Below are 13036 nucleotides of genomic sequence, written 5' to 3' on the forward strand. Positions count from 1 at the left end.
TGTGTCACTTTTTACAGGAATGCCCTGGGAGTGTGTCACTATTTACAGGGGTGCCCTAGGAGTATGTCATTATTTACAGTGGTGCCCTGGGAATGTGTCACTATTTATAGGGGTGCCCTAGGAGTATGTCAATATTTACAGGGGTGCTCTGGGAGTGTGTCATTATTTGCAGGGGTGGCCTGGGAGTGTGTCATTATTGGCCTGTGAGTGTGTCATTATTTACAGGGGTGCACTGGGAGTGTGTCATTATTTACAGGGGTGCCCTGGGAGTGTGTCACTGTTTACAGGGGTGCCCTGGGAGTGTGTCATTATTTACAGGGGTGGCCTGGGAGTGTGTCACTATTTACAGGGGTGCACTGGGAGTGTGTCATTATTTACAGGGGTGCCCTGGGAGTGTGTAATTATTTACAGGGGTGCCCTGGGAGTGTGTCACTATTCACAGGGGTGGTCTGGGAGCGTGTCTCTATTTACAGGGGTGCCCTGGGAGTGTGTCACTATTTACAGGAATGCCCTGGGAGTGTGTCACTATTTACAGTGGTGGTCTGGGAGTGTGTCACAATTCACAGGGGTGCCCTGGGAGTGTGTCACGATTGACAGGGGTGCCCTGGGAGTGTGTCATTATTTACAGTGGTGGCCTGGGAGTGTGTCACTATTTACAGGGGTGCCCTGGGAGTGTGTCATTATTTACAGGGGTGGCCTGGGAGTGTGTCATTATTTGCAGGGGTGCCCTGGGAGTGTGTCATTATTTACAGGGGTGCCTGGGAGTGTGTCACTATTTACAGGGGTGCCCTGGGAGTGTGTCATTATTTGCAGGGCTGCCCTGGGAGTGTGTCATTATTTACAGGGGTGCCCTAGGAGTATGTCACTATTTACAGTGTTGCCCTGGGAGTGTGTCATTATTTACAGGGGTGCCCTGGGAGTGTGTCACTATTTACAGGAATGCCCTGGGAGTGTGTCACTATTTAAAGGGGTGCCCTGGGCTGTGTCACTATTTACAGGGGTGCCCTGGGAGTGTGTCACTATTTACAGGGGTGCCCTGGGAGTGTGTGACTATTTACAGGAATGCCCTGGGAGTTTGTCACTATTTACAGGGGTGCCCTGGGATGTGTCACTATTTACAAGGGTACCCTGGGAGTGTGTCACTATTTACAAGGGTGCCCTGGGAGTGTGTCACTATTTACAGGGGTGCCCTGGGAGTGTGTCACTATTTACAGGGGTGCCCTGGGAGTGTGTCACTATTGCAGGGGTGCCCTGGGAGTGTGTCACTATTTACAGGGGTGCCCTGGGAGTGTGACACTATTTACAGGGGTGCCCTGGGAGTGTGTCACTATTTACAGGGGTGCCCTGGGAGTGTGTCACTATTTACACGGGTGCCCTGGGATTGTGTCACTATTTAAAGGGGTGACCTGGGAGTTTGTCACTATTTACAGGGGTGCCCTGGGATTGTGTCACTATTTACAGGGGTGCCCTGGGAGTGTGTCACTGTTTACAGGGGTGCCCTGGGATTGTGTCATTATTTTCAGGGGTGCCCTGGGAGTGTGTCATTATTTACAGGGGTGCCCTGGTAGTGTGTCATTATTTACAGGGGTGCTCTGTGAATGTGTCACGATTTACAGGGGTGCCCTTGGAGTGTGACATTATTTACAGGGGTGCCCTGGGAGTGTGTCACTATTTACAGGGGTGCCGTGGAACTGCGTCATTATTTACAGGGGTGGCCTGGGAGTGTGTCACTATTTACAGGGGTGCCCTGGGAGTGTGTCACTATTTACAGGGGTGCCCTGGGAGTGTGTCATTATTTGCAGGGGTGGCCTGGGAGTGTGTCACTATTTACAGGGGTGCCCTGGGAGTGTGTCATTATTTGCAGGGGTGGCCTGGGAGTGTGTCACTCTTTACAGGGGTGCCCTGGGAGTGTGTCACTATTGACAGGGGTGGCCTGGGAGTGTGTCACTATTTATAGGGGTGCACTGGGAGTGTGTCATTATTTACAGGGGTGCCCTGGGAGTGTGTAATTATTTACAGGAGTGCCATGGGAGTGTGTCACTATTTACAGGGGTGCCCTAGGAGTATGTCACTATTTACAGGGGTGCCCTGGGAGTGTGTCATTATTTACAGGGGTGCCCTGGGAGTGTGTCACGATTGACAGGGGTGCCCTGGGAGTGTGTCATTATTTACAGGGGTGGCCTGGGAGTGTGTCACTATTTACAGGGTTGCCCTGGGAGTGTGTCATTATTTACAGGGGTGGCCTGGGAGTGTGTCATTATTTGCAGGGGTGCCCTGGGAGTGTGTCATTATTTACAGGGGTGCCTGGGAGTGTGTCACTATTTACAGGGGTGCCCTGGGAGTGTGTCATTATTTACAGGGCTGCCCTGGGAGTGTGTCATTATTTACAGGGGTGCCCTAGGAGTATGTCACTATTTACAGGGGTGCCCTGGGAGTGTGTCATTATTTACAGGGGTGCCCTGGGAGTGTGTCACTATTTACAGGAATGCCCTGGGAGTGTGTCACTATTTACAGGTGTGCCCTGGGATGTGTCACTATTTACAGGAATGCCCTGGGAGTGAGTCACTATTTACAGGGGTGCCCTGGGAGTGTGTCACTATTTACAGGGGTGCCCTGGGAGTGTGTCACTATTTACAGGAATGCCCTGGGAGTGTGTCACTATTTACAGGGGTGCCCTGGGATGTGTCACTATTTACAAGGGTACCCTGGGAGTGTGTCACTATTTACAAGGGTGCCCTGGGAGTGTGTCACTATTTACAGGGATGCCCTGTGAGTGTGTCACTATTTACAGGGGTGCCCTGGGAGTGTGTCACTATTTACAGGAATGCCCTGGGAGTGTGTCACTATTTACAGGGGTGCCCTGGAAGTGTGTCACTATTTACAGGGGTGCCCTGGGAGTGTGTCACTACTTACAGGGGTGCCCTGGGAGTGTGTCACTATTTACAGGGGTGCCCTGGGAGTGTGACACTATTTACAGTGGTGCCCTGGGAGTGTGTCACTATTTACAGGGGTGCCCTGGGAGTGTGTAACTATTTACAGGGGTGCCCTGGGAGTGTGTTACTATTCACAGGCGTGATCTGGGAGTGTGTCACTATTTAGAGGGGTGCCCTGGGATTGTGTCACTATTTACAGGGGTGCCCTGGGAGTGTGTCACTATTTACAGGGGTGCCCTGGGAGTGTGTCATTATTTTCAGGGGTGCCCTGGGAGTGTGTCATTATTTACAGGGGTGTCCTGGGAGTGTGTCATTATTTGCAGGGGTGCCCTGGGAGTGTGTCATTATTTACAGGGGTGCCTGGGAGTGTGTCACTATTTACAGGGGTGCCCTGGGAGTGTGTCATTATTTACAGGGCTGCCCTGGGAGTGTGTCATTATTTACAGGGGTGCCCTAGGAGTATGTCACTATTTACAGGGGTGCCCTGGGAGTGTGTCATTATTTACAGGGGTGCCCTGGGAGTGTGTCACTATTTACAGGAATGCCCTGGGAGTGTGTCACTATTTACAGGTGTGCCCTGGGATGTGTCACTATTTACAGAAATGCCCTGGGAGTGAGTCACTATTTACAGGGGTGCCCTGGGAGTGTGTCACTATTTACAGGGGTGCCCTGGGAGTGTGTCACTATTTACAGGAATGCCCTGGGAGTGTGTCACTATTTACAGGGGTGCCCTGGGATGTGTCACTATTTACAAGGGTACCCTGGGAGTGTGTCACTATTTACAAGGGTGCCCTGGGAGTGTGTCACTATTTACAGGGATGCCCTGTGAGTGTGTCACTATTTACAGGGGTGCCCTGGGAGTGTGTCACTATTTACAGGAATGCCCTGGGAGTGTGTCACTATTTACAGGGGTGCCCTGGAAGTGTGTCACTATTTACAGGGGTGCCCTGGGAGTGTGTCACTACTTACAGGGGTGCCCTGGGAGTGTGTCACTATTTACAGGGGTGCCCTGGGAGTGTGACACTATTTACAGTGGTGCCCTGGGAGTGTGTCACTATTTACAGGGGTGCCCTGGGAGTGTGTAACTATTTACAGGGGTGCCCTGGGAGTGTGTTACTATTCACAGGCGTGATCTGGGAGTGTGTCACTATTTAGAGGGGTGCCCTGGGATTGTGTCACTATTTACAGGGGTGCCCTGGGAGTGTGTCACTATTTACAGGGGTGCCCTGGGAGTGTGTCATTATTTTCAGGGGTGCCCTGGGAGTGTGTCATTATTTACAGGGGTGTCCTGGGAGTGTGTCATTATTTACAGGGGTGCTCTGTGAATGTGTCACTATTTACAGGGGTGCCCTGGAAGTGTGTCACTATTTACAGGGGTGCCCTGGGAGTGTGTCACTACTTACAGGGGTGCCCTGGGAGTGTGTCATTATTTACAGGGGTGCCTTAGGAGTATGTCACTATTTACAGGGGTGCCCTGGGAGTGTGTCATTATTTACAGGGGTGCCCTGGGAGTGTGTCACTATTTACAGGAATGCCCTGGGAGTGTGTCACTATTTACAGGTGTGCCCTGGGATGTGTCACTATTTACAGGAATGCCCTGGGAGTGAGTCACTATTTACAGGGGTGCCCTGGGAGTGTGTCACTATTTACAGGGGTGCCCTGGGAGTGTGTCACTATTTACAGGAATGCCCTGGGAGTGTGTCACTACTTACAGGGGTGCCCTGGGATGTGTCACTATTTACAAGGGTACCCTGGGAGTGTGTCACTATTTACAAGGGTGCCCTGGGAGTGTGTCACTATTTCCAGGGATGCCCTGTGAGTGTGTCACTATTTACAGGGGTGCCCTGGGAGTGTGTCACTATTTACAGGAATGCCCTGGGAGTGTGTCACTATTTACAGGGATGCCCTGGAAGTGTGTCACTATTTACAGGGGTGCCCTGGGAGTGTGTCACTCCTTACAGGGGTGCCCTGGGAGTGTGTCACTATTTACAGGGGTGCCCTGGGAGTGTGACACTATTTACAGTGGTGCCCTGGGAGTGTGTCACTATTTACAGGGGTGCCCTGGGAGTGTGTAACTATTTACAGGGGTGCCCTGGGAGTGTGTCACTATTCACAGGCGTGATCTGGGAGTGTGTCACTATTTAGAGGGGTGCCCTGGGATTGTGTCACTATTTACAGGGATGCCCTGGGAGTGTGTCATATTTACAGGGGTGCCCTGGGAGTTTGTCATTTTTTTCAGGGGTGCCCTGGGAGTGTGTCATTATTTACAGGGGTGCCCTGGTAGTGTGTCACTATTCACAGGGTTGCCCTGGTAGTGTGTCACTATTTACAGGGGTGCCATGGGAGTGTGTCACTATTTACAGAGGTGCCCTGGAATGTGTCACTATTTACACGGGTGCCCTGGGAGTGTGTCACTATTTACAGGGGTGCCCTGGGAGTGTGACACTATTTACAGTGGTGCCCTGGGAGTGTGTCACGATTTACAGGGGTGCCCTGGGAGTGTGTCATTATTTACAGGGGTGCCCTGGGAGTGTGTCACTCTTTACAGGGGTGCCCTGGGAGTGTGTCACTATTGACAGGGGTGCCCTGGGAGTGTCTCATTATTTACAGGGGTGCCCTGGGAGTGTGTCACTATTTACAGGGGTGCCCTGGGAGTGTGTCACTATTTACAGGAATGCCCTGGGAGTGTGTCACTATTTACAGGGGTGCCCTGGGAGTGTGTCACTATTTACAGGGGTGCCCTGGGAGTGTGTCACTATTTACAGGGGTGCCCTGGGAGTGGGTTACTATTTACAGGGGTGCCCTGGGAGTGTGTCACTATTCACAGGGGTGGTCTGGGAGTGTGTCACTATTCACAGGGGTGCCCTGGGAGTGTGTCACTATTTACAGGGGTGCCCTGGGAGTGTGTCACTATTTACAGAGGTGCCCTGGGAGTGTGTCACTATTTACAGGGGTGCCCTGGGAGTGTGTCACTATTTACAGGGGTGCCCTGGGAGTGTGTAACTATTTACAAGGGTGCCCTGGGAGTGTGTCACTATTCACAGGGGTGGTCTGGGAGTGTGTCAATATTTACAGGGGTGCCCTGGGAGTGTGTCACTATTTACAGGGATGCCCTGTGAGTGTGTCACTATTTACAGGGGTGCCCTGGGAGTGTGTCACTATTTACAGGAATGCCCTGGGAGTGTGTCACTATTTACAGTGGTGCCCTGGGAGTGTGTCACTATTTACAGGGGTGCCCTGGGAGTGTGTCACGATTGACTGGGGTGCCCTGGGAGTGTGTCATTATTTACAGGGTTGGCCTGGGAGTGTGTCACTATTTACAGGGGTGCCCTGGGAGTGTGTCATTATTTACAGGGGTGCCTGGGAGTGTGTCACTATTTACAGGGGTGTCCTGGGAGTGTGTCATTATTTACAGGGCTGCCCTGGGAGTGTGTCATTATTTACAGGGGTGCCCTAGGAGTATGTCACTATTTACAGGGGTGCCCTGGGAGTGTGTCATTATTTACAGGGGTGCACTGGGAGTGTGTCACTATTTACAGGAATGCCCTGGGAGTGTGTCACTATTCACAGGGGTGCCCTGGGATGTGTCACTATTTACAGGAATGCCCTGGGTGTGTGTCACTATTTACAGGGGTGCCCTGGGAGTGTGTCACTATTTACAGGAATGCCCTGGGAGTGTGTCACTATTTACAGGGATGCCCTGGGATGTGTCACTATTTACAAGGGTACCCTGGGAGTGTGTCACTATTTACAAGGGTGCCCTGGGAGTGTGTCACTATTTACAGGGATGCCCTGTGAGTGTGTCACTATTTACATGGGTGCCCTGGGAGTGTGTCACTATTTACAGTGGTGGTCTGGGAGTGTGTCACTATTTACAGGGGTGCCCTGGGAGTGTGTCACTATTTACAGGGGTGCCCTGGGAGTGTGTCACTACTTACAGTGGTGCCCTGGGAGTGTGTCACTATTTGCAGGGGTGCCCTGGGAATGTGACACTGTTTACAGAGGTGCCCTGGGAGTGTGTCACTATTTACAGGGGTGCCCTGGGAGTGTGTAACTATTTACAGGGGTGCCCTGGGAGTGTGTCACTATTCACAGGCGTGATCTGGAAGTGTGTCACTATTTACAGGGGTGCCCTGGGAGTGTGTCACTATTTACAGGGGTGCCCTGGGAGTGTGTCACTATTTACAGGGGTGCCCTGGGAGTGTGTCACTATTTACAGGGGTGCCCTGGGATTGTGTCACTGTTAACAGGGGTGCCCTGGGAGTGTGTCATTATTTACAGGGGTGCCCTGTGAGTGTGTCATTATTTACAGGGGTGCCCTGGTAGTGTGTCATTATTTACAGGGGTGCTCTGGGAATGTGTCACTATTTACAGGTGTGCCCTTGGAGTGTGACATTATTTACAGGGGTGCCCTGGGAGTGTGTCACTATTTACAGGGGTGCCTTGAGAGTGTGTCACTATTTACAGGAGCGCCCTCGGAGTGTGTCACTATTTACAGGGGTTCCCTGGGAGTGTGTCACTATTTACAGGGGTGCCCTGGGAGTGTGTCACTATTTGGCCCCCTACCTTAAGGAACACTGAAAGGACAATTTTCTAGTATGGTCCAATTGACTTAAAATTGCAAGAAGGGTATACCTATGATTTCGCGTAATGCACTCCCAGTGGGTGACACTCATGCCAGAGGCATGCATTCGAAAGACTGGTCATTAAGTTCCTTCCACTAACTCCCTTGGGAAAAAAAATCACACAGTGTTGTTAATATACTTATAGTCATCAGTTCCCCTTCACAACTGATATCAATCCAGATCCCCTTTTACATAGTATTACATAGAATATACAGCACAGAAACAGGCCATTCGGCCCAACTGGTCCATGCAAGTGTTTATGCTCCACACGAGCCACCTCCCACCCGGGCACCAATTGTCCCCGAATTAACTTCTTTCTCTGGGATTCTGTTCCACATGTAACATTCACACCAGACAAGTGCCAGTCAATCACGTCAGCTGCTTCATCAATGACCTTCGCTTCATCATAAGGTCAGAATTGGGATGTTCGCTGATGATTGCACAGTGTTCAGTTCCATTCGCAACCCCTCAGATAATGAAGCAGTCCGTGCCCGCATGCAGCAAAACCTGGACAACATCCAGGCTTGGGCTGATAAGTGGCAAGTAACAATTGCGCCAGACAAGTGCCAGGCAATGACCATCTCCAACAAGAGAGAGTCAAACCACCTCCCCTTGACATTCAACGGCATTACCATCGCCGAACCCCCCACCATCAACATCCTGGGGTTTACCATTGACCAGAAACTTAACTGGACCAGCCACATAAATACTGTGGCTACAAGAGCAGGTCAGAAGCTGGGTATTCTGTGCCAAGTGACTCACCTCCTGACTCCCCAAAGCCTTTCCACCATCTACAAGGCACAAGTCAGGAGTGTGATGGAATACTCTCCACTTGCCTGGATGAGTGCAGCTCCAACAACACTCAAGAGGCTCGACACCATCCAGGACCTCCTAAAGAACATAAGAACATAAGAAATAGGAGCAGGAGTAGGCTATACGGCCCCTCGAACCTGCTCCGCCATTCAATAAGATCTTGGTCAATTTACGACCTCAACTCCACTTTCCTGCCCGATCCCCATATCCCTTGATTCCCCTGGAGTCCAAAAATCTATCCATCTCAGCCTTGAATATGTTCAACAACTCAGCATCCACAGCCCTCTGGGGTAGAGAATTCCAAAGATTCACAACCCTCTCCGTGAAGAAATTCCTCCTCATCTCAGTTTGAATGGCCGACCCTCTATCCTGTGACTATGCCCCATAGTTCTAGACCCTCCAGCCAGGGGAAAAAACCTTGAGAGGGTTGTCCTATGAAGAGTTGAGTAGAATGGACCAATACTCTCTGGAGTTTAGAAGAACGAGAAGTGATCTCATTGAAACATATAAGATTATGAGGGGGCTTGACAGGGTAGGTGCTTGGCCCTCGGCTATTTACAATCTATATTAATGACTTGGATGAAGGGGCCAAGTGTAATGTATCCAAGTTTGCTGACAATACAAAGCTAGGTGGGAAAGCAAGCCTTGAGGAGGACACAAAGAGTCTGCAAAGGGATATATACAGATTAAGTGAGTGGGCAAGAAGGTGGCAGATGGATATAATGTGGGGAGGAAGAATAGAAAAACAGAATATTTTTTAAATGGTGAGAAACTATTAAATGTTGGTGTTCCGAGAGACTTGGGTGTCCACATACAAGAAACACAAAAAGTATTGGTCCATTCTACTCAACTCTTCATAGGACAACCCTCTCAAGGTTTTTTCCCCTGGCTGGAGGATCTAGAACTATGAGGCATAGTCCGCTTTCTTTACCTGCACTGAGTGTAAAGCTCCCACCAAGTTTGAAGCCTGGGGCCTAGATTTTCTGGTCAGATTATTTCAGTTAACAACGGGGCTGATACAAGCCGATCAGAAAATCCAGGCTTTGCTGTGAATGGAAGTATGGATTCAGTATTTTCCATATAGCTTCAAAGGCCAAATGAAATTACATCAAACTTATAATTTTCAAAAAAGAATCGAACATGACACAACAAGCAAAATTTTCAATTCCATCCTGAAAGATTTCCGGTGCAGTGGCTGTTTCAATTAAATATCAAAAGTGTTTTTTTTAAACTTGATGTTGTTATAAAATAGAAATGGGACAGTAACTGCCATTGAGCATAAATTTCAGACAGTGCCGGGCATCCTCAGAATGAGAATTGAATTTCAAAACAACTCCAAGAGGCTACAAGCAGAACATTTTATGTCTTTGATTGTGTTACACAGCGCACCGGCTGGAACATATTACACATAGGATAGCACACCGGCTGGAACATATTACACATAGGATAGGACACAGGCTGGAACATATTACACATAGGATAGGACACAGGCTGGAACATATTACACATAGGATAGGACACAGGCTGGAACATATTACACATAGGATAGCACACCGGCTAGAACATATTACACATAGGATAGGACACAGGCTGGAACATATTATACATAGGATAGGACACAGGCTGGAACATGTTACACATAGGATAGCACACAGACTGGAACATGTTACACATAAGCTAGGATACCAGCTGGAACATGTAATATATAGGATAGGACATTGGCTGGAACGTGTTGCACAAAAGGTAAGAAAGAAAGACTTGCATTTATATAGCACCGTTCATGACCTCAGGATGTCCCAAAGCACTTTACAGCCAATGAAGTACTTTTGAATTGTAGACACTGTTGTAATGTAGGAAACATGGCAGCCAATTTGCGCACAGCAAGGTTCCAAAAACAGCAATGTGATAATGTCCAGATAATCTGTTTTAGTGTTGTTGGTTGAGAGATAAATATTGGCCTGGACACCGGGGAGAACTCTTCTGCTCTTCTTTGAATAGTGTCGTGGGATCTTTTATGTTGACCTGAGAGGGCAGAGGGGGACTCAGTTTAACGTCTCATCTGAAAGACAGCAGCTCCATGTAGCATTCCCACACTACTGCACTGGAGTGTCAGCCTGCATTATGTGCCTTGAACCCATAACCTTCTGCTATGACACAGACTGAAACATGTTACACATAGAATAGGACACAGGCTGGAACATATTATACATAGGATAGGACTCAGACTGGGACATGTTACACATAGAATAGGACACAGGCTGGAACATATTATACATAGGATAGGACTCAGACTGGGACATGTTACACATAGGATAGAACTCAGACTGGAACATGTTACACATAGGATAGAACTCAAGCTGGAACATGTTACACATTGGATAGGACTCAGGCTGGAACATGTTACACATAGGATAGGACTCAGGCTGGAACATGTTACACATAGGATAGAACTCAGGCTGGAACATGTTACACATAGGATAGAACTCAAGCTGGAACATGTTACACATTGGATAGGACTCAGGCTGGAACATGTTACACATAGGATATGACTCAGGCTGGAACATGTTACACATTGGATAGGACTCAGGCTGGAACATGTTACACATAGGATAGGACTCAGGCTGGAACATGTTACACATTGGATAGGACTCAGGCTGGAACATGTTACACATTGGATAGGACTCAGGCTGGAACATGTTACACATAGGATAGAACTCAGGCTGGAACATGTTACACATAGGATAGAACTCAGGCTGGAACATGTTACACATAGGATAGGACAGATTGGAACATGCAAAACATAGGCTAGCATACAGGCTGGTGCAAGCTACACATGGAATAGCATACAGACTGGAACATGCTACATATAGCATGCAGGAATATACTAAACAAAGGATAGCACACAGTACTCATAGGATAGGTTACAGACTGGTGCATGCTACACATGGGACAGCACATAGGCTGGGGCATATAGTACAGCATGCAAACTGGTTGGCTGATGTGAAGAAAGAACTGATGCAGACTTAATGAGCCAACTGGCATGTTTCTGTGCTGTAACATTCTGTGATCATATTCTGTTTCAGTCCACACGGCAACATTTTTGATCTGCTCTAATAGTTCTGAACAATGTTAATTATTTCCCTTTTGTGTTACAAATCCAGCAGGTTATTGCATCATTTTGGGTTAAGCATAAAGGAGGAGAGGCAGCGAGGTTTAGGGAGGAGTTCCCATCACCACCTTCTCAGGGCATGCCAGGGATGGGCAATAAATGTGGCCTCGGCAATGTCACCCACAGTGGAGAACAAAAAAAATCCTGTGAAGTGAAGTCACCGCTTTATTATTTTTAAGATTTTTTTTAAATTATAGATGCGTTAACTCCTGCGCTAAAGTAGCCAAGAGAAAAGCTCCAGATGAATGTGCTATGCCTCCATGCGCTAGTAACTCATGGCGCAATTTTGAAGCCTCAGTTCTGTTCACAGGAGTAATACAGAGTATGTTTTAAAATCATGATGAGATTCGCCTCCTAACTATCCTGCTGCACACTAGGCTGAGATAAAGAAATGACACGTTGGAGCATGAGCAGCATCGAAAGACAAAAAGTAATTGCTTTAAATTCAATTCAGCAAACTTTCAATTTTAATATGTCAAGAAGTAAATGGATTGAGATCACAATTTCTGCTTGAGCCACCTATTTTGGTGAGTTTTATTGATTTCAACAACAGAATTGGGGGCCCATGCCACTTAAAGCCTCTGAGTTGTCAAATATTACTCATAGAAGAGCTAAAGGGACAAACAACTTGGTTCTTGAAGTGAGTGCCAGGCTTTGTTCTGAATTTCTTGCTCATGGCAGCATTAACTGCCATGTTACATAACAAACACACTTGTTCTACATTCATTCCAAGTGTCCTAAACTATCCAACTCATTCAGCGTGTGCTTCACTCAATGTCAAAGTTGCAAACCCAGTTCTCCTCTTAAGTTTTCCATGGTGATTGTGTTGTAATTGTCTGCCATCTAATTATATTCATAAACCCAGGTGAATGGCTGAGTACCACACTGCAGGACACCATCGAGATTAAAAAGAGTAGAAGATGTGGTAAGTCAGGAAATAATGGCGAGACGATGCCATGCTTGAGTTTTAAAACTTTGTAGGAGAAGTGAAGACTGAGACAGCAAAGGAATTTCACTGTTTTGAGAAGGACTTGCATTTATATAGAACCATTCCCAACCTCAGGACGTCCCAAAGCACTTTACAGCCAATGAAGTATTTTTGAAGTGTAGTCACTGTTGCAATGTAGGAAACACAGCAGCCAATTTGCGCACAGCAAGATCCCACAAACAGCAATGTGATATTGACCAGATCATCTGTTTTTTTAGTGATGTTAGTTGAGGTATAAATTTTGGCCAGGGCACCGAGGGGAGAACTCCTCTGCTCTTCTTCAAAATAGTGCCATGGGGATGTTTTATGTCCACCTGAGAGTGCAGACGGGGCCTCGGATTAACATTTCATCCGAAAGATGGCACCTCCGACAATGCAGGTCCTGGGAAAGAATGGGTTTTGAGGTCCTGGGAAAGAATGGGTTAGAGTAGGGGACAGTATGAAGTGATTTGATTTCAAGATGATGAGGATGTAAGGAGGAGGAAGAATACATAGAACAGTGTATTTG

Source organism: Heptranchias perlo, chromosome 19 (genome assembly GCF_035084215.1).
Source record: "Heptranchias perlo isolate sHepPer1 chromosome 19, sHepPer1.hap1, whole genome shotgun sequence".
NCBI lineage: Eukaryota > Metazoa > Chordata > Chondrichthyes > Hexanchiformes > Hexanchidae > Heptranchias > Heptranchias perlo.